General features: G+C 48.0%; 1 protein-coding gene and 1 pseudogene across 1 annotated transcript in view; both read left to right on the top strand.

Moving 5' to 3' along the window:
- The window catches only part of LOC130113067 (uncharacterized), a 1,140,561-nt gene that overhangs the window by 299,229 nt on the left and 820,918 nt on the right, over positions 1-20,414 (top strand). The gene's annotated exons all lie outside the window — the stretch shown is intronic.
- Positions 1-20,414, top strand: part of LOC130113251 (Ig mu chain C region membrane-bound form-like) — a 90,564-nt pseudogene that overhangs the window by 10,210 nt on the left and 59,940 nt on the right.

Below are 20,414 nucleotides of genomic sequence, written 5' to 3'. Positions count from 1 at the left end.
AAGGACTGGAGTGGATTGGAATGAAACGTACTGATGGCACATACTACAAAGAGTCACTAAAAAACAAGTTCAGTATCTCTTTAGCAGCTTCCAGTAAGACAGTGACTCTAACAGGACAGAATATGCAGCCTGAAGACTCAGCTGTGTATTATTGTGCCCGAGACACACAGTAACACAAACCACTGGTAGACCTGTACAAAAACCCTCTCTGTCCCTGAACAGTTAAGAGATGATCCACCAGATGACACAACCTCAACTCACTAAAAACCTCAACCACTGTTTCCTGATGAAACACAAAAACACCCTTTGAATAAGTGTAAAAGTAAAAAAGTCGAGGGAAAATAGCATTCTATTGAGAGCATCTAAATAAATCTATTTAAGAAGAAATATCTAAAAAATTACAAACCTTATCCAAATTTACTTTTCATTGTTGTCTGAATAAATGGGTGCCATATTCGGACTATAGGAAAGTTTATATTTTGCTCTACATTATGTAATTATTTATTTGGAAATTATAAGATAAACACCACAGTAAAAGCAGTGATAGACAATCTCCAATCAGTATATTGTGGCGGACACTAGGGGCTATGCCTCTCACCCAGCAGGGCTGTGAGCTGGGGGCGTGGTTTACGTTCCCGGGCTCTCTGGTGCGGGGTTGTTCCTGCTGCAGTTTGGTTTTTGGAGCTGAGGAATGAAGTTCAAACTCGCCTTGGTCTCCTGTGTTTTTCCTCATCCTGCCACATTGTTGACCCCGAATTGAACATGTTTGGAGCAGAAGAAGAGTGTGAATCCACTTCGGCCACGCCGCCCCAACTCTCACAGCCCGCCGTTCTCGCCGCGGCTGTGAAGCTCCCAGAGTTCTGGCAGAGCGACCCGGCCTCGTGGTTCCAGCATGTCGAGGCGCTGTTCCACCTGCGTGGAATCTCCGCGGACGACTCCAGATACTACAACAACAAAAAAGAAACGTGTAGGAAGTCTATGAAAGGACTCCAGGTCAAAGTAAAGATTTAGCGGGTTTTACATATTTTATATCGGAGCTTTTCTAAAGGTAGAAAGGACAGCACCTCCCTCAACCACTGCAAAAATGATGGAGCTTTATTCCACTTCCGGTTAAATAGGATAAGTCTGCGTGCTAGTAATGAGGCAAATGCATTTGCCTGCAAAGTTGTGACCTTACAGTTAGGGGGTGGTATGCCAAAGATGGCTGTGTGAAAATCAGGGTTTATGATCTGTTCACAGATATGTGAGAATACATTAGATGTCTGTCCCCAATAACTGTTGAGGGAGGGGCATGCCCAGAACATGTGTCCCACCGAGGCTGGACTATGGCTGCACCTCGGACAGCCAGGGTCTGTGGTGGGAAAGATTCTGGCAAGCTTGTCCCCCGAGTAGTGAAGGCGGTGAAGCACCTTAAACTGAATGAACCCATGTGGTATACACAATGAGGACGTATGTGTACGAGTTAAGCTGTCCCGCCATACCTCTTCAGAAAGCTCTACACCCAGCTCTCTCTCCCATGCAGTTTTTGTTTTGTCCCAGGATATCCGTTTCAATTCCTGTATCAGTGTGTAAATTATAGAGACCCGTTTTTTCCCAAAGGGATCCATCTCTAGAATAACATCTAATTGGCTCCTGGGTGGCAGATATGGAAATGAGGGAAACACTTTCTTGGTAAAACTACGGATTTGAAGGTATCTAAAAAAATGGGATCTGGGTATGTTATGGTCTTTGCTAAGTGTTTCAAAAGAGGTGAATGTTCCATCTTTAAATAGATCACAGAAGAACACCAGTCCATGTCACAACCGCTCGCCCTTGACACCTGCTCACCCCTCCTTCACTCTGGCACACCTGCCCATGGTTTCATTCAACACACCTGCTGGCCATCCTCGCCTTTAAGAAGCCTCCACTGTAGACCAGTCTTCGCTGGAACGTTGCCATTCATGGTTTGTTGCCTAAAGGTTATTGCATGTCCAGTCCCAGTCCTAGCCTGCATTCTCTGACGTTCATAGTTTTTGTATTCTTGCCTGCCTGTCTGATTTTTTTGCTCTCTGCTCTTCAGGACTTCAGCCTGCCAGTCTCCCTGCCACTGAGCCAACTCCTGCTCTACTCCTGGGATCGGCCACTTCAATAAAGACTTGATTTTTCCCTTACCTGGTTGTCCTGTCTGCTTTTGGGTTTTTCCAGATACGTGACAGTACGTTCCAGCCACTATGGACCCAGCAGACCATTCCACCACAGACCTGGCCACGGTCTGCCAGGCTGTAGCCAACCAGGAATCGGTCCTCGGCCAGCACAGCCAGGTGCTACAGGGGATGGCTGACGACCTCCATGAGCTCAGCTCAAAGATCTCTGGAATCCAGACCCAACTTGGTGCCTCCGCTAGCCCGGGACCCGCCCCTCCAGCTCCGCCACCCTCAGCGCCATCAACTTCGGCTAAGGAACCATGGGTTGCCCCGCCCGATAAGTATGATGGAGATTTTGGACTTTGTCGCCCTTCATCGTTTGTGGCCAAGAAGGACAAGACCCTCCAGCCATGTATTGACTATAGAGGCCTCAATAACATCACGGTCAAGAATAAGTATCCTCTGCCCCTCAAGACTTCTGCTTTTGATTCTCTCCAGGGAGCCACAGTGTTCACTAAAATAGACCTCCGCAATGCTTACCACCTGGTCCGGGTTCGAGACTGAGATGAATGGAAGACTGCCTTCAACACCCCCCTTGGGCATTTTGAATATATGGTGATGCCGTTTGGTCTCACTAATGCCCCAGCTGTCTTCCAGAGTCTGGTAAATGACATCCTACGTGACATGTTGGATCGTTTCGTTTTTGTTTACCTGGATGATATCCTGATTTTTTTCCAGAGACCTGTCAGAGCATGCCATGCACGTCCGCCAAGTCCTTCAACGGCTTTTGGAGAACCGCCTTTTCGTAAAAGCAGAGAAGTGCGAATTCCATGCTCCTTCAGTCACCTTCCTGGGCTACATCGTGGCCGATGGGCAGGTGAGAAAGGACCCCGCCAAGGTAAGAGCGGTTCTTGAGTGGCCAAGTCCGACCAGCCGTAAGCAGCTTCAGAAGTTTCTCGGTTTTGCCAACTTTTACAGACGGTTCATCCGCAATTACAGCCGTGTTGCGGCCCCACTAACCGCTCTTACCTCCACCTCCAGACAGTTTCGGTGGACCCCTGTAGCAGAGGCAGCTTTCCAAGCCCTCAAGCACCGCTTCACCACAGCTCCTATCCTCATACAGCCAGACCCAACCAAGCAGTTCGTTGTGGAGGTGGACGCCTCTGAGATTGGGGTGGGGGCGGTCCTTTCTCAGCGATCCAGTGAGGATGGTAAGATACACCCCTGTGCCTTCCTGTCTCACCGTCTCTCCCCAGCTGAAAGGAACTATGATGTGGGGAATCGTGAGCTCCTGGCAGTGAAATTGGCACTGGAGGAATGGCAACATTTTCTGGAGGGGTCTGAGCTTCCTTTTATAATGTGGACTGACCATAAGAACCTGGAATACATCCAGTCAGCAAAACGTCTCAACGCGCGCCAAGCCAGGTGGGCGCTCTTTTTTGGTCGTTTTAATTTTTCTTTGACTTACAGACCTGGCTCCAGGAATGCCAAGCCCGATGCTCTGTCTCGTGTGCATGGGGAGGAGTCTGAGCCCAAGCTCCAACCTGACACCATCATTCCCTCTACCTGTGTGGTTGCGGCTGCGGCTGTCACCTGGAACATTGAAAGGGAGATCATGGCAGCACAACAGACTCAGCCCGACCCAGGTAACGGTCCCCCTGGGCGCTTGTTTGTTCCAGATGCTGTTAAATCTAGTGTGTTGCAGTCGGTTCACTCTTCCAAACTTACCTGCCATCCTGGAGTAACCCGTACCCTAGCCTTCCTCCGTAGGCGGTTCTGGTGGCCTTCCATGACGGAGGATACTGGGTCTTTTATTTCTGCCTGCCCTGTTTGTGCCCAGAATAAGCCCTCCACTCGGGCCAGTGCCGGTCTGCTGCGCCCCCTGCCTGTTCCACACCGTCCCTGGTCGCATTTGTCCTTGGATTTCGTCTCTGGTCTGCCCTCCTCCGACGGTAACACCGTTGTACTGACTGTTGTTGATCGCTTCAGTAAATTTGTTCATTTTTTGCCCTTGTCTAAACTGCCTTCGGCCCGAGAGACTGCGGATCTGCTGGTCAGGGAGGTTTTCCAGGTCCACGTTCTTCCCCGTGATATAGTGTCTGACCGTGGTCCCCAGTTCACTTCTGCTGTCTGGAAGGCTTTCTGCTCTACCATCGGTGCCACCGTCAGCCTGTCATCGGGGTTCCATCCTCAGACCAACGGCCAGGCCGAGAGGCCCAACCAGGTATTGGAGACTGTTCTCCGCTGTCTGGTGTCTGCCAACCCATTCTCTTGGGAGAATGGGTTGGCAGAAGCAAGACACATTCTTACAAATTGTACACTAGGGTGCTGGAAAGGAGGCTCGAACCGATTGTCAAACCTCGGATCCAGGAGGAACAATGCGGATTCCGTCCTGGCCTGGAACAAGGAACCGACTCTTTACCCTTGCGTAAGTGCTCAGGGAGGCATGGGAGTTTGACCAGCCAGTCTACATGTGTTTTGTGGACTTGGAGAAGGCTTACGACCATGTACCCCGGGGAAATCTGTTAGGGGTATTGAGGGAGTATGGGGTACCGGGGCAGTTACAACAAGCCATCCGGTCTTTGTATAACCAAAGCGAGAGCTGTGTCCGCATTCTTGGCACAAAGTCAAACATGTTTTCGGTGGGTGTTGGACCCCACCAAGGTTGTCCCTTGTCTCCGATTCTGTTTGTGATATTCATGGACAGGATCTCAAGGTGCAGTCAAGGTGAGGAGTGTGTCTGTTTTGGGATCCTCAGAACTGCATCTCTGCTCTTCGCAGATGATGTGGTTTTGTTGGCTTCATCACAACGCGACCTCCAGCGCGCAGTGGGGCGGTTTGTGAAATGGCAGGGATGAGAGTCCGCACCTCCAAGTCTGAGGCCATGGTTCTCTACCGGAAAATGGTGGGTTGCTCCCTCCTTGTTGGGATGAGTTGTTGCCTCAAGTGAAGGAGTTCAAGTATCTCAGGGTCTTGTTCACGAGTGAGGGTAGGATGGTGAGGGAGATGGACAGGCGGATTGGTGCAGCATCAGTAGTAATGTGGACATTGTACCGGACCGTTGTGGTGAAGAGGAAGATGAGCCGGAAGGCAAAAATCTCAGTTTACCAGTCAGTCTTCATTCCAACCCTCACCTATGGTCCTGAGCTTTGGGTAGTGACTGAAAGGGTGAGATCACTTATACAAGTGGCTGAAATGAGTTTCCTCCGTAGGGTGTCTAGGCTCAGCCTTAGAGATAGGGTGAGGAGCTCAGACACCCGGAAGGAGCTCGGAGTAGAGCCGCTGCTCCTTTGCGTCGAAAGGAGCCAGTTGAGGTGGTTCGGGCATCTGATTAGAATGCGTCCTGGGCGCCTTCCTTTGGAGGTGTTCCAGGCACGCCAACTGCGAAGACACCCCGGTGTAGACCCAGACCTCGCTGGAGGGATGACATGTCCAATCTGGCCTGGGAACGCCTTGGTATCTCCCAGGAGGAGCTGGAGGGCGTTGCTGGGGAGAGGGACGTCTGGAGTGCCCTACTTACCTTGCTGCGACCGCGACCTGACCCGAACCCGAAGAAGTGGTTGATGATGAGATGAGATGAAACTATATTCTCCTTCTCTATCTGAGAATATTTGTTGTATACAGAGGTGGAAAAACCCGGTCCAGAGAGTAAAAACCCTAACCGTGTCTTTACTTCATCCATGTATTAAACCAGCTGATTTGGGAAACCAGTCAGTGCTATCTGATGGTTTAGTACATGGGTGGAGTAAAGACACAGTTAGGGTTTCTACTTTCTGGACCTGGTTTTTACACCTCTGGTTGTATATTGCTCGGTAGTAGATTGTTTCTTGCTTTGAACATTATTTGTGTTGTGTTAAATTCTACTAAATCCCTGAACTTCAAGGCACTTGACTTTAAAAATAGCTTGTTGGTGTGTTCATGATATCCTACATTATTAACTATCCGTATGGCTCTTTTTTGTAGTGTACATAATGGATGTAGGTTGGTGTTGTAGGCGTTACCCCATACCTCCACACAGTAGATCAGGTATGGTAAAATAAATGAACACTACAGAGTGTACAATGACTTATGATCCAGAATGTGTCTTGCTTCTGTGTGTACTACTCCCTTCAGAGGACAGCACAAACAGGCTCTAACAGGTACTATTTAATGAAGATGCCAGTTGGGGACCTGTGAGGCGTCTGTTTCTCAAACTAGAGACTCTAATGTACTTATCTTCTTGCTCAGTTGTGCAACGCGGCCTCCCACTTCTTTTTCTACTCTGGTTAGAGCCTGTTTGTGCTGTCCTCTGAAGGGAGTAGTACACACCGGTGTAGGAAATCTTCAATTTCTTAGCAATTTCTCGCATGGAATAGCCTTCATTTCTAAGAACAAGAATAGACTGTCGAGTTTCAGATGAAAGTTCTCTTTTTCTGGCCATTTTGAGCGTTTAATTGACCCCACAAATGTGATGCTCCAGAAACTCAATCTGCTCAAAGAAGTGCCCATCCAACCAATCCAACTTGTGGGAGCTGCTTCTGGAAGCGTGGGGTGCAATTTCTCCAGATTACCTCAACAAATTAACAGCTAGAATGCCAAAGGTCTGCAATGCTGTAATTGCTGCAAATGGAGGATTCTTTGACGAAAGCAAAGTTTGATGTAAAAAAAATCTTATTTCAAATACAAATCATTATTTCTAACCTTGTCAATGTCTTGACTCTATTTTCTATTCATTTCACAACATATGGTGGTGAATAAGTGTGACTTTTCATGGAAAACACAAAATTGTTTGGGTGATCCCAAACTTTTGAACGGTAGTGTATATTGGTCCCTTTTCCATTGTCAAAGTCATTAACCCCTCTGTGGTCCGTCTGAAGCTGCCCCGCACTCTCCGGGTTCATCCTTCCTTCCATGTGTCCTGCCTCAAACCTGTCTCTACCGCCCCAACCTCATCATATGATCAACGATCATCTTGCTTACACTGTTCGTCGTCTCCTGGACTCTCGTCGCCGCGGTCGCGGCCTGCAGTATCTCGTTGACTGGGAGGGATATGGCCCGGAGGAAAGGTGTTGGGTCCTTCGTCGCCTTGTCCTGGACGCGAACCTCGTCCGGGACTTCCACAGGATACACCCTGACGGGCCTGGTGGGACGCCCGGTGGCGCCCCTCGGAGGGGGGGTACTGTCACAGCCCCTCGCCCGTGACACCTACTCACCTCTCCTTCACCCTGGCACACCTGCCCGTGGTTTCAATCGGCACACCTGCTGGCCATCAAGCAATCACCCCCTCTCCCTTGACACCTGCTCACCCCTCCTTCACCCCGGCACACCTTCTGGCCATCAAGCAATCGCCCTCACCCTTAAGAAGCCTCCAATGTGGACCAGTCTTCGCTGGAACGTTGCCATTCATGGTTTGTTGCCTAAAGGTTATTGCACGTCCAGTCCCAGTCCTAGCCTGCATCTCTGATGTTCATAGTTTTTGCATTCTTGCCTGCCTGTCTGATTTTTTGCTCTCTGCTCTTCAGGACGTCAGCCTGCCAGTCTACCTGCCACTGAGCCAACTCCTGCTCTACCCCTGGGATCGGCCACTTCAATAAAGACTTGATGTCTTCCCTTACCTGGTTGTCTCGTCTGCTTTTGGGTTTTTCTAGATACGTGACAGAATTACTAATGAAAAAGGCTGAATTTGATGTTCTGGCCTCAAATAAGGCAACATAATCACTACTAAAACACGCCACAATTATTATGCATTGGGAGGTAAACCAAGTAGACTATTTGCTCATTAAATTCGGCAATCATCTTCATCAGTGCATATTACCCAAATTCATACTGCAGATGAAATGACTAATAATCCTCAAACCATCAACAAGCAATTCAGGGACTTTTATGCTTCATTATATACATCTGAGAGAACATCTGGTAAGACCCAATAAGAAAACTGTTTTTAGGTCTTTAGACATCCCTTCCAGACATCCTGAAATATCTGCTGGGTTGGATGAACCCTTCACAGTTGGTGAACTCAAAAGTGCTCTAATGCTGATGCAGAGTGGGAAATGCCCAGGCCCCGATGGCTTCCCTGCTGACATTTTTAAGACGTTTTCTAATAAATGATCCCCATTGAAGCTAAATATGATTAATGACTCATTAGAATCTGGCATACTCCCCCCTACATTACGTCAAGCTGTTACCTCTCTTATACTAAAAAAGGATAAAGATCCCCTTCTTTGCAGTAATTACCGCCCCATCTCTTTGCCATGTGCAGATGTCAAGCTTTTAGCTAAAATGCTGGCAATACGTCTAGAGTCTGTCCTGATGACTATTATTTCCATAGACCAAAGTGAGGGTGAAGTCGAACCGGCTGAAGAGGAGAGCCCAGCGCGCCTGCCTGGGGTTGAGCCTCTTAGCCGTCCGCATGTAGGTCAGGTTCTTTTGATCGGACCATATGATGAACGGCTGCCCTGCTCCCTCCAGCTAGTGTCTCCACTCCTCGAGGGCGGCGTGGACAGCCAGCAACTCCCTCTTGCCGATGTCGTGGTTCTTCTCCGCGGGACTGAAACGCTAGGAGAAGAAGGCGCACGGGTGGATCTTCTGGTCCTCCTCCGACCGCTGGGAGAGGACGGCTCCGATGCCCGTGTCCGACGCGTCCACCTCCACGATGAACTGCCTGGATGGGTCCGGGTGGGCGAGCACTGGAGCCGTTGAAAACAGTTTCTTCAGGGCCGAGAAGGCGGCCTCTGCCTCCGGGGTCCAGGAGAAGGGGCGGAGGGTGGAGATGAGTGCAGTGAGGGGGGCGGCCACACGGCTGAACCCCCTGATGAAGCGCCGGTAAAAGTTAGCGAACCCAAGGAAGCCCTGGAGTTGCGTCCTGTTGGTGGGTCATGCCCACCCCTCCACCGCTCGGGTCAGTGCGGACGAGCCCTTTCTCCACAATGTGGCCAAGGAACTTCACGGAGGCGGAGTGGAACACGCACTTCTCGGCCTTCATGAACAGCCTGTTCTCCAGCAGCCGTTGGAGGACCAGGCGGACATGCTGGTGGTGTTTCTCCTCAGTCCTGGAGAACACGAGGATGTCATCCAGGTACACCACCGCGAATGTGTTCAGCACATCCCGGAGCACGTTGTTGACCAACGCCTGGAAGACGGCTGGGGCGTTGGTGAGGCTGAAGGGAATAACGAGGTACTCGAAATGACCTAGGTGGGTGTTGAAGGCCGTCTTCCATTCATCCCCTTCCCGGATGCGCACCAGGTGGTACGTGCTGTGCAGGTCCAGTTTGGTGAACACCGTGGCGTGAGTGAGTGGCTAAAAATGTGGAACTCATAAGGGGGAGTGGATATTTATGTTTAACAGTGACGTCATTTAATTGACGATAATCAATGCAAGGTCTCAGTCTGCCCTCCTTCTTTGCCACAAAAAAGAAGCCCGCTGCAACCGGGGAAGACGAGGGCCTCATGATCCCTGAGGCCAGTGACTCTGATATAATTGCGCATAGACTCCTTCTCCTGGACGGAAAGGTTATACAACCGACCGGTGGCAAGGGCGGCGCCGGGAAGGAGATCTATGGTGGAATCATAGGGTCGGTGAGGGAGGAGAGAAAGTGCACTGTCTTTACTAAATACCAGGGCTAAATTGTGGTAAATGGGAGGTACAGCAGTGAGATCCGTGGGAGGAGGCACGGGTCTGGGGCCGCTGGACGGAGAGTGGGCAGAGCGAAGGCAGTTGGCATGACACGCAACGTTCCAACCCAAAATCCGCCCAGCGGACCAAGAGATATGGGGATCGTGCCGTTCAAACCACGGCCTGCCTAACACCAGGGGCGCTGTGGGGGCGTGCAAAACCAAAAAATTCATAGATTCAACATGATTTCCCGAAAGAGTGAGGGAAGCAGTGCTGTGTGTGATCTCACCAAGTGAACAACCATCTAGGGCTTGGGCTGTGAGGGGTGTGTCTAGGGGGACGAGTGGAACGCCGGCCTGCCGGGCCAGCGAGATATCCATCAAACACTCGTCCGCACCCGAATCCAGGAGACCACCCATGGAGAGGGAGTCGTCGCCCCAGGTGAGAGTGACTGGGAACAGCTGGTTGTGCGCCTTCTTGGGTTGGGACTGTGGGAGGATCGTCAGGTTCCCTAGAACACCCCTCGCTAGTGAGCCGGGTCTTTTGGGCGAGTCGGGAAGGCTCTGATGTAGTGGCCCGCCCTCCCGCAGTAGATGCAGAGGCGGTGACGCATCCTCTGCTCCCTAACCTCTAGCGGGAGCCGTAACTGACCCAACTGCATGGGCTCCTCCTCCGGCCGGAATCCAGAAGACACCCAGGGTTGCGAGGGGGGGGGTGTGAGGGTGGAGAGAGCCTGCGGGATGCTGACCCAGGGAAGGCGCCGGTAGAACGGATGGGGGTTGGTCTATGGGAGGGCCCAGTGCACGGTGCGCGTTCCTGGCGCCGTTCCCGCAGCCGCTCGTCCATCAGGAGGGCGAGGGCGACGAGCTCGTTGAAGGAGGCAGGGCGGTCCCGAATGATGACGTCTTTAATGGGCTCGCTCAGCCCCCTCCTGTACGTGCTCTTGAAAGCAGTGTCATCCCACCCATTGTCTGCCGCGAGTATCCTCACTTCCAAGGTATAATCTGCCACCGACCTGGCTCCCTGCTGGATGGAATGGAGGCAGCTGGCAGCGTCCTGCCCGTCAGCTGGGTGGTCGAACACTAGATGGAAGGCACCATAGTCCAAGGCGAGCCGCTCAGTATGGCTAACCGCTGCTATGGCCCAGCTGAGGGCTTGGCCGGTGAGGAGGGACATAACAAGGGCTACGTTGGTCTCTCCTGTCCTATACCTGGCTGGCTGGTGTTTGAACAGGAGCTCACGCTGACCAAGGAAACTCCTGCACAGCTCGAACTCCCCACCAAAGGCCTTGGGGCAGGGAAGGTTAGGCTCGAACCGGGGGTCCAGTGGAGCTTGACTCGGAGGAGGGGGGAACGTCGGGACCAGGAACAGGGAATCCGGAGGCCGAGCTGGGGGCAGGAACCAGGGCAGGGTGGTCGCTGATCTTGGACACTGTCAAAGTCAGAGCAGCGATCTGCACGGAGAGTGAAGCAAGGGTGCTCGCCGAGGTATGCGAGTTTGCCTGGAGCCCGCTGATTTCTCCAGTGATCCGGGAGAAGGCAGTGCTAAGCTCAGAATGGAGTTGGGTGAGTTGAGTGCTGTGGTCCTTTAGCAGTACCTCGATAGCTATAGGGTTCTGGGGCTGAGGGGCTATGGCTCCCTGAGCGACCGCCTGCCCCTCGGATTTGCTTTGGCTCATTCTGGCTTCGACGTTCTGTTACGAATCTCGAATGAAGACCAGAGGCCAGTGTAGCGAAACCCAAAAGGACAGATAGACAACAGGGCACCGGGATAACCCGAAGGGCGATTTAATGAAGGGGAGAAAAACAATCAATACTGCCACAGGGCATAATACCAGGTGAGCTCAGGTGGGCGTTATAGAGACGATGTGTGCCTGGCTACCAAAGTCCGAATCCGAATCCAGGAAGTCAAGTCCGTGTAGGAGGGGTCCAGGTAGAGAGACACGGAGGGAGATCGCTGGAGAGGACTGGGGGGGGGGGGACGTGAAGGTCGCTGGGGGCGAGGAGTGAGGGAGCCATGGAAGTCGCGGAGGGAGAGTTCTGGTAGGGAAAAGAGAGAGACACGAAAATAGACACTGGGAATTAACGAAATAGCAAGAGGGCAAGGAACGCTGGAGGGCTTGTCAGAGGTTTACCACAGGGTTCAGTACGTCGAAGTACAGACAGGCGTTCTGGCAGGCTCCTTGTAGGGGGGCTGCCTGATTGCCGCAGGTGTGCCTGATGGATGATGGCAAACACCTGGTGCAGCGCAGCGCTCGTCTCCTCAGAGCGCGAGCCGAGCGCTCGGATGTTTCCTGCATGTCCGAGCTGGGGGAGTGGCTTGAACGTGCCTGGGAGGCAGCTCCGGGCGGCGTAACCGCAACACTAGGTGTGATACTAGACCACAAATTCTGCTGGAAACCTCACATAACATATGTGTGAACAAAGCTGGCAAGGAGCATTGCAGTCATGAGAAAAGCAAGACACATTCTGGATCATAAGTCATTGTACACTCTGTATTGTTCATTTATTTTACCATACCTGATCTACTGTGTGGAGGTATGGGGTAACACCTGAAACACCAACCTACAACCATTATGTACACTACAAAAAAGAGCCATAAGGATAGTTAATAATGTAGGATATCGTGAACACACTGACAAGTATATTTTTAAAGGGAAGTGCCTTGAAGTTCAGGGATTCAGTAGAATTTAACACAACACAAATAATGTTCAAAGCAAGAAACAATCTACTACCGAGTAATACACAACAAATATTCTCAGATAGAGAAGGGGGAATATAATTTCATTTCATCTAATCACCAACCGCTTCTCCGGGGACTTGTCGCGGTCGCAGCAAGCTAAATAGGGCACTCCAGACGTCCCTCTCCCCAGCAACACCCTCCAGCTCCTCCTGGGGGATCCCAAGACATTCCCAGGCAAGACTGGACGTGTAGTCCCTCCAGCGAGTTCTTGGTCTACCCCGGGGTCTCCTCCCAGTTAGCATGCCCTGAAAACCTTCAAAGGAAGGCGCCCAGGAGGCATCCTAATCAGATGCCTGAACCACCTCAACTAGCTCCGTTCGACGCGAAGGAGCAACAACTCTACTCCGAGCTCCCTCCGGATGTCTGAGCTCCTCAACCTATCTCTAAGGCTGAGCCCAGACACCCTACGGAGGAGACTTATTTCTGCCTCTTGTATCTGCGATCTCACCCTTTCGGTCACTATCCACAGTTCATGACCATAGGTGAGGTTTGGAGCGAAGATTGACTGGTAAATTGAGAACTTTACCTTCCGGCTCATCTTCCTCTTCACCACAACGGTCCTGTACAACGCCCGCATTACCAGTGATGGTGCACCAATCCGTCTGTCAATCTCCCGCTCTATCCTACCCTCATTTGTGAACAAGACCCCGAGATAAATGAAGTCCTTCACTTGCGGCAACAACTCATCCCCAACCCCGAGGGAGCAATCCAATATTTTCCAGTAGAGAATCATGGCGTGAGAATTGGAGGTGCTGACTCTCATCCCGGCCATTTCACACTCAGCTGCAAACTATCCCAGTGCGCACCAGAGGTGGCGTTCTCATAAAGCCAACAAAACCACATCATCTGCGAAGAACAGAGATGCAATTCTGAGGTTCCTAAAATTGACACACTCCTCACCTTGGCTGCGCCTTGACATCCTGTCTATGAATATCTCAAACAGAATCGGAGACAAGCGACAACACAGCTCTCACTTTGGTTATACAAAGACTAGATGGCTTGTTGTAACTGCCTCGGTACCCCATACTCCCGCACTACCCTTAACAGAGTGCCATGGGGTACATGGTCGTAAGCCTTCTCCAAGTCCACAAAACACTTGTAGACTGGCTGCTCAAACTCCCATGCCTCCCTGAGCACTTCCAAAAGGGTAAAGAATTGGTATGTTGTTCCAGGGCCAGGATGGAGTCCGCATTGTTCCTGCTGGATCCGAGGTTCCTAGTGTAAACTTTCCTAGGGAGAATGAGCAATATGATAACCCGATAATTGGAGCACACACTCCGGAATATAATTTGAGAGGGAAATTAATCTTTAAGAAATTATGTGTTCATACAACTTTGAAGAGCATGGGGATTTCAATCTGTGGGGTAAAATTGTGGAACAGTGTCACCATGGAACTCAAACAAAGTACAAACATTACACAGTTCAAGAAGAAGTACTAAGGTCTGATTATCAAGAGATATAGAGATGATGAAGAGTTGTGTTAATGTAGAGGACTGGAAAATATTGGGTTATAAAAACAGACCCCCTTCTATTTCATTTTTTACTTTCCTTTCTTAATTTATGTTTATTTACTTACCAGGTTCATTTTCACTATTCACTGATCAGGCCTGCACATTGAGTCTAGTTTAGGTGCTATTACACAATAAGACCTGTAGATGGCGGACAAAGCGCACAAATGAAAGGTCTCTGGTCTCTGTGTAGCTGTAGTTTAAGTTGTATTAACAGAATGTTGAGTGTTTTGGAGGCATTATTTTGATTGTTAGATTGCTGGTTGGCATACTGCTGTGCAGCTGGCTGGGCTCCGTTTTCTCAGTGGCCGGCGTGGGGTGGCATGTGGCCAGCGGAGGTGCAGCATGCATCACCTGAATTTTGGTGGCGTTTAGCTCAGTAGGAGACACATACTACTATGTTTATGTGTGTGATTACCTTCTAATGCGTTTGTGTGTTCAGTTAAGTAACTGTCATGATAAAGGAGAGACCAATGGCTACTAATGTTTTGCACGATGTGTTGGTTTATTGTCAATGTATTTGGGTTTGATGGTTTAGGATTGTGTTTGCTGATTGGTGGACCTTTCTCATGGATACTTGCCTGTAGTGTTTGACTTTACCTGTTTAACACTAGAACGACCGGGATTTCACTCCTACCTAAAACCACCATGGGCGGTCAAAATGACGGCTGGTTTTTAAACTTTATATCTGTTAAGATAAATACCCAACTGAGATATTAATGCATTAGATATGTTAGTATGTTTGTTAGGAATATTTACTGGATACCAATGAAAATATGTTTTGTTTTGTTTTGTTTTTTTTTTACAAAGAAAAGCTCTCTCTATATATCCGCTTACTGTCCACAATAGTGGAAGCATTATATCCACCAAACATGGAGCATAAACCCCTCTTAGAATACATACAAGCAGTGGACAGAAGCAGCCAAAGCAGAAACATGATACTGCGCATTAAAGATGGGTAATGTCTCAAGTTACTGTAAATAGCATGGGGGGTTGTGTCTTTTTGTTGCTGTACACTCACACAGTAGTGGGGAGGAATATGTCCCACATGACACTAAGACAACTTTTTGAGGAAGTAAGATGTCAGTCAGTAATGTTAGCAAAGGGGACTTAACACATAGTATTTACTGTGAAGGAAACACCTGCTGTCAACAGTAATTTGGGTGAATATGAATATTTGCTGGAGAAGAGAAGTACACTAGAAAATAGCAGAAAATAACTGTCGATAACACCAAGGGCTAAAAGGGACCAAAGTAAAATAAGTGCCGGTACTATTGCATGAAGGCAAGAACAAAAAAGATGACTAAAAAGAGTCTCGTTGATCAGCAAAACCTGATCTTATCATTTATGTAACAATACTAAGTACACATGAGTTATGTATTGGTGTGGAGCATTTTACTAGTTGGTATATACAGTACAAAACACCTTGTAGTTCCTCTGCTTTGCTGCTCAGGACACCCACCTGTCAGTTATCTGAGTGAAGCAGGTGTTTTATTGTGCAAGACGGACACATCAAAACAGCCCAAATGTACTCCACATACAAAGTAATCCTTCACATTCACTTTCTCAAGCTGGAATTAAAATGATCCAGCAATCCAGTCTTTCACTGAAATCTAAGACCGGCACAAAGAACATGTCCACTTCTGTATTTGTGTCAGGTCACCAAGTTGTTATTCAAATCTATCTTGAGAAAGAAATGTAAGGTTTTGCTGTGTGTGTTCAGGGAAGATTATTAGAAAACCAGCAATCAAGCTCTATTCATATTTACATAAGACTAGTGACTATTCCTGGAACACTTTAGTATGTAGGTGTCCTATTCTATGCAAAGTATACTTCCTTGTTAGTCCACTATAAGAAGTTCATACCAGGCTCTTAGTTGGACCAGAAGAAGAGCAGCTCCCAGCAGTTCAACTTCAACACAAACCATGTTGTCTGTAGCTCTGCTGCTGCTGCTGCTGGCAGCTGGATCCTGTGAGTCTCTTTGAGGGAGAAACATTCAGGACCACAAAGCTTCTTCTGTTTATCCTTTCTGCACTGAGGCACAAAGTTGAGTTTTCAACTTTTTTCTCTCTCTTCTACAGGTGTGAACAGTGAGCAGTTGAATCAACCAGCGTCTCTGACTGTCCAGCCAGGACAACCACTGACCATCACCTGTCAGGTCTCTTATTCTGTTAGTAGCTACTGGACAGCCTGGATCAGACAGCCTGCAGGAAAAGGACTGGAGTGGATTGGAATGATATATACTGGGGACACATCCTACAAAGAGTCACTAAAAAACAAGTTCAGTATCTCTTTAGCAGCTTCCAGTAAGACAGCGACTCTAACAGGACAGAATATGCAGCCTGAAGACTCAGCTGTGTATTATTGTGCCAGAGACACACAGTAACACAAACCACTGGTAGACCTGTACAAAAACCCTCTCTGTCCCTGAACAGTTAAGAGATGATCCACCAGATGACACAACCTCAACTCACTAAAAACTTCAACCACTGTTTCTTGATGAAACACAAAAACACCCTTTGAATAAATGTAAAAGGAAAACTGGAAGGAAAATAGCATTCTATTGAGAGTACCTAAATAAATCTATTTATGAAGAAACATCTATATATTTACTAATCTTATCCAGATTTACATCTCAATCTTGTGCAAATAAATGGATGCCACATTGGGAACATAAGAAACTTTATATTTTGCTCTACATTATGTATTTATGTTGTTTGGAAATCATAAAATAGACAACAAAGTAAAAGTAGGGATAGAAAATTTCCCACTTGAAAGAGTATATGAAAATAAATGTCTAGGTGTGATACTAGACCACAACATCTGCTGGAAGCCTCACATAACATATGTGTGAGCAAAGCTGGCAAGGAGCATTGCAGTCATGAGAATAGCAAGACACATTCTGGATCATAAGTCATTGTACACTCTGTATTGTTCATTTATTTTACCATACCTGATCTACTGTGTGGAGGTATGGGGTAACACCTACAACACCAACCTACAACCATTATGTACACTACAAAAAAGAGCCATAAGGATAGTTAATAAGGTAGGATATCGTGAACACACCAACAAGCTATTTTTAAAGTCAAGTGCCTTGAAGTTCAGGGATTTAGTAGAATTTAACACAACACAAATAATGTTCAAAGCAAGAAACAATCTACTACCGAGTAATATACAACAAATATTCTCAGATAGAGAAGGGGAATATAATTGAATCTCATCTCATCTTCACCCACTTCTCCGGGGTTGGGTTGCGGTCGCAGCAAGGTAAGTAGGGCACTCCATATGTCCCTCTCCCCAGCAACGCCCTCCAGGTCCTCCTGGGGGATACCAAGACTTTCCCAGGCCAAATTGGACATGTCGTCCCTCCAGCGAGTTCTGGGTCTACCCCTGGGTCTCCTCCCAGTTGGCGAGCCCGGAAAACCTCCAAAGGAAGGCGTCCAGGCGGCATCCTAATCAGATGCCCGAACCACTTCAGCTGGCTCCTTTCGACACGAAGGAGCAGCGGCTCTACTCCGAGCTCCTTCCGGATGTCTGAGCTCCTCACACAATCTATAAGGCTGTGCCCAGACACCATACGGAGCAAACTAATTTCAGCCACTTGTATCTACGATCTCACCCTTTCGGTCACTACATAAAGCTTGTGACAGTAGGTGAGGGTTGGAACAAAGTTTGACTGGTAAACTGAGAACTTTGCCTTCCAGCTCAGGTCCCTCTACAACACAACAGTCCAGTACAACGTCCGTATTACTACTGATGCTGCACCAAACCGCCTGTCAATCTCCCTCTCCATCCTACCCTCACTCGTGAACAAGACCCCGAGATACTTGAACTCCTTCACTTGAGGCAACAACTCATCCCCAACACAGAGGGAGCAACCCACCATTTTCTGGTTGAGAACCATGGCCTCAGACTTGGAGGTGCTGACTCTCATCCCGGCCATTTCACAATCAGCTACAAACCGCCCCAGTGCGTGCTGGAGGTCGCGTTCTAATAAAGCCAACAAAACCACATCATCTGCGAAGAGCAGAGATGCAATTCTAAGGCTCCAAAAACGGACACACTCCTCACCTTGGCTGTGCCTTGAGATCCTGTCCATCAATGTATCAAACAGAATTGGAGACAAGGGACAACCTTGGCGGAGTCCGACACCCACGAAAACATGTTTGACATGCTGAGAATACGGACACAGCTCTCACTTTGGTTATAAAAAGACCGGATGGCTTGTAGCAACTGCCCCAGTACCCCATTCTCCCACAGTACCCCTAACAGAGTGCCCCGGGGTACATGCTTGTAAGCCTTCTCCAAGGCCATAAAACACTTGTAGACTGGGTGGTCAACCTCCCATGCCTCCCTGAGCACTTCCGCAAGGGTAAAGAGTTGGCCCCTTGTTCCACGGCCAGGACGGGATCCGCATTTTTCCTCCTGGATCCAAGGTTCGACAATCGGTTCGAGCCTCCTTTCCAGCACCCTAGAGTAAACTTCCCAGGGAGGCTGAGCAATGTGATACCCCGATAATTGGAGCACACCCTCCGGAATATCATTTGGGAGTGAAATTAAACTTCAAGAAATTACGTGTTCGTACAACTTTGAAGGGCATGGGGATTTCAATCTGTGGGGTAAAATTGTGGAACAGTCTGACCATGGAGCTCAAACAAAGTACAAACATTACACAGTTCAAGAAGAAGTACTAAGGTCTGATTATCAAGAAATACAGGGATGACGAAAAGCTGTGTTATTGTAGAGGACTGGAAAATATTGGGTTGTAAAAACAGACACCGTTCTCCATCATTTTTTTTAAATTTTCCTAATTTATGTTTGTTTACTAACCAGATTCAGTTTCACTATCCACTGATTAGACCTGCACATTGAGTTTAGGCGCTATTACACAGTAAATGCTATAGATGGGGGACTACGCCCACAAATGAAAGGTCTCTGGTCTCTGTGTAGCTGTAGTTTAAGTTGTATTAACAGAATGTTGAGTGTTTTGGAGGCATTATTTTGATTGTTAGATTGCTGGTTGGCATACTGCTGTGCAGCTGGCTGGGCTCCTTTTTCTCAGTGGCCGGCGTGGGGTGGCATGTGGCCAGCGGAGGTGTAGCATGCATCACCTGAATTTTGGTGGCGTTTAGCTCAGTAGGAGACACGTACTAATATGTTTATGTGTGTGATTAACTTCTAATGTGTTTGTGTGTTCAGTTAAGTAACTGTCATGATAAAGGAGAGACCAATGGCTACTAATGTTTTGCACGATGTGTTGGTTTATTTTCAATGCATTTGGGTTTGATGGTTTAGGATTGTGTTTGCTGATTGGTGGACCTTTCTCATGGATACTTGCCTGTAGTGTTTGACTTTACCTGTTTAACACTAGAACGACCGGGATTTCACTCCTACCTAAAACCACCATGGGCGGTCAAAATGACGGCCAGTTTTTAAACTCTATATTCTGTCAAGATAAATACCCAACTGAGATATTAATGCGTTAGATATGTTAGTATGTCTGTTAGGAATATTTACTGGATACCAATGAAAATGTGTTTTGTTTTGTTTTGTTTTTCAAAGAAAGGATCTCTCTATATAGCCGCTTACTGTCCACAATAGTGGAAGCATTATATCCACCAAACATGGAGCATAAACCCCTCTTAGAATACATACAAGCAGTGGACAGAAGCAGCCAAAGCAGAAACATGATACTGAGCATTAAAGATGGCTAATGTCTCAAGTTACTGTAAATAGCATGGGGTGTTGTGTCTTTTTGTTGCTGTACACTCAGACAGTAGTGGGGAGGAATATGTCCCACATGACACTAAGACAACTTTTTGAGGAAGTAAGATGTCAGTCAGTAATGTTAGCAAAGGGGACTTAACACATAGTATTTACTGTGAAGGAAACACCTGCTGTCAACATTAATTTGGGTGAATATGAATATTTGCTGGAGAAGAGAAGTACACTGGAAAATAGCAGAAAATAACTGTCGATAACACCATGGGCTAAAAGGGACCAAAGTAAAATAAGTGCTGGTTCTATTGCATGAAGGCAAGAACAAAAAAGATGACTAAAAAGAGTCTCGTTGATCAGCAAAACCTGATCTTATCATTTATGTAACAATACTAAGTACACATGAGTTATGTATTTGTCTGGAGCATTTTACTAGTTGGTATATACAGTACAAAACACCTTGTAGTTCCTCTGCTTTGCTGCTCAGGACATCCACCTGTCAGTTATTTGAGTGAAGCAGGTGTTTTATTGTGCAAGATGGACACATCAAAACAGCCCAAATGTACTCCACATACAAAGTAATCCTTCGCATTCACTTTCTCAAGCTGGAATTAAAATGATCCAGCAATCCAGTCTTTCACTGAAATCTAAGACTGGCACAAAGAACATGTCCACTTCTGTATTTGTGTCAGGTCACCAAGTTGTTATTCAAATCTCTCTTGAGAAAGA

Source organism: Lampris incognitus, chromosome 5, assembly GCF_029633865.1.
Source record: "Lampris incognitus isolate fLamInc1 chromosome 5, fLamInc1.hap2, whole genome shotgun sequence".
NCBI classification, from domain to species: Eukaryota; Metazoa; Chordata; class Actinopteri; order Lampriformes; family Lampridae; genus Lampris; species Lampris incognitus.
The sequence above is the reverse complement of the archived record's forward strand: the minus strand, read 5'-3'. Positions and strand labels throughout refer to the sequence as shown.